This window comes from Sinocyclocheilus rhinocerous, unplaced genomic scaffold (assembly GCF_001515625.1).
Source record: "Sinocyclocheilus rhinocerous isolate Xijiao unplaced genomic scaffold, SAMN03320098_v1.1 scaffold888, whole genome shotgun sequence".
In the NCBI taxonomy this organism is placed as follows: Eukaryota; Metazoa; Chordata; class Actinopteri; order Cypriniformes; family Cyprinidae; genus Sinocyclocheilus; species Sinocyclocheilus rhinocerous.
This window is the reverse complement of record NW_015634016.1, coordinates 163,939-166,177: the sequence shown is the minus strand read 5'-3', so window position 1 is coordinate 166,177 and position 2,239 is coordinate 163,939. Positions and strand designations below refer to the sequence as shown.

The 2,239-nt window shown below is 31.2% G+C and overlaps 1 protein-coding gene across 2 annotated transcripts in view; it reads right to left on the bottom strand.

Moving 5' to 3' along the window:
• Window positions 1–936, bottom strand: part of msmo1 (methylsterol monooxygenase 1) — an 8,126-nt gene extending 7,190 nt beyond the window's left edge. The window contains exon 1 of one of the 2 annotated variants that reach the window (XM_016558894.1): window positions 862–936. The gene's annotated coding sequence lies outside the window, so the exon portion shown is untranslated. Of the gene's footprint in view, window positions 1–712; window positions 736–861 lie in introns of those variants that run through there. The other variant, XM_016558895.1, reaches the window with a different exon arrangement.
• Between the last annotated feature and the right edge of the window lie 1,303 nt (window positions 937–2,239).

Below are 2,239 nucleotides of genomic sequence, written 5' to 3'. Positions count from 1 at the left end.
TACTGGATTTTTGACTTTCATGAGCTGTAAGCTCTAATCATCAAAATAAAAAAAATAAAAACTTTTGAAATGTTTTACTTTACATGTAATGAATCTAGAATATATGAAAGTTTCACTTTTTGAAATAAGTTACCAAAAAAATGAACTTTTTCACGATATTCAATTTTTTTTACATGCACCTGTATATAACTGCATATTTTTTTTAGCCAGACAAGACAAAATCAGTTGGTCTGGTTGCATAACCATAAATAATCAAATATACAAATCTTAAATATATCAGAGACACATAAATTGGTTATTTTTTTATCATATTGCTGCATGAAATTTATTTGTATCCAGACATAACACAATCAGCTGGTCTGGTTGCATAACCATAAATAATTAAATATACAAATACTTAAATATAACTGAGACACTATAATGGGTAATTTTTTATCATATTACTGCATGTTTTTTTTTTTGGTTGGTTGTTTTTATACGGACATCATAAAATCAGCTGGTCTGGTTGCAAATATATCAAATGCTTAAATATAACAGAAACATTGTAATTTATTATTTTAGTCATATTACTGCATGTGCATTAACTGGTCAGTCTATTAAATCACAATTACAATCATGATATAAACATTTTATTTATATTTCAGAAGCAAATATATATTGAAATAATTTCCCATACAATACATGCACTGTGTAGTACAACAGTAATATTTACCTTCTCGCGTGTTTCCATTATTCTGCAACTCTAACTAAATAGAGCAAGTAAAAAGCGCAAGTATTTCTCAATCTAACCTTTCTAAAATAACATAACCAATATCTTAATGTAAGAGTCTGCATTTCTGCACGAACGGCTTGTCCACTCACCTGTGAGAAGCTCTTCTACCTGCGCTAGCAGCACGGTCGCTTTTAATGTCATAAGAACTTTACATAGGACCATTGCCTGAGACAAGAGTAGACGATGTGTGAGGGCAGAGGCTGGGCGCTGATTGGCTGTGGCAAGAAAGAGATTGACGTATGCGGGCAGAGGCCTCGGACTGATTGGTTGAGGGAATGAACAGACGATAGTGAGACCTCGAGTTTCCGCAGCACCAGCCAATCAGAAACGCGCCTGTCTTTCATAATCTATCAACCTGCACTGACTGGGCTGCACCTCCAACACTCCCCGAGACGACTCGTTCTTCCCGAGTCACATTAAAGATTCGTTCAAAACGAACGAATCGTTCAAGAACGACCCAACACTACAAGCAACGAGGAGCTCTATTAATTCAGGGGGTTTCAGTCTTTTTGGTGCTACGGAGTACGGACCCCAAATATTACCATCGTCGTCCTAAAATTTAAAAGACAGCTATATAGTTTCTTATATAAAAAACTGAAATAGTGTAAAAAGTATATTATAAATGTCTGAAATATTATTTGGATAATAATAAGTGTCTATTAAGTTAAATTATTACGTTTTTTCCTACTCATCATAGTTCTGTACAGTTATAGTACTGTATTTATTGTTGTATTTATTTTTTCATTTGTTTTAATAATTTATTTTATTATGTATTTACTTGTTTGTATCTATATTTTTTCAAATGTGAAAAATTAAAATAAGTGTCAACAATTATTTGGAAAAATGTAGCTTCTCTTAAGTAGTAGTGTACTTTTACAGTACTGTATTTTATTTATATTGCATATATATTTTAATCTCCTTTTATTTATAATTTATCCACCCATTTATTTATTTGTTTGTTTTAATCTAATTTATTTATATCTTATGCTTGTTGATTTAGTTTACTTATTTTTTTTTCTATTTTTTGTTTGTATCTATTTGCATTCATGGCATTATTTTTGTTCATTTATTTTAACCTTAATCTTTTAAATGTATTTGAAACATTTTTTTCTCAAAGTGGAGTGTTAATAGTGGTGCATTCAAACAAGATCTTCTCTCGCTCTCATTTCCTCTGCATTATTTAGTACCAAATACAGTACATGCATAATTTATCAAGATATATTTTAAGTAAAAAAGTTCACAGGTATTTCACATATTACTCTCACAATATTATATTGTATTGTGCTTCGATCACAGACCCTCTCCCACATACACACACAAAATCTTAACATTAGGCATGGCTCGGTGACAGTACTTAAAGAGAGTTAAATACTAAACAGCAAGAGCAGAATAGAGAAAGCCATTAAAGTTACAGAAAACAAAGACAGAAAAAAGAGAGTGAAGAAGAAGAGAACCAAAAGAGAGTGA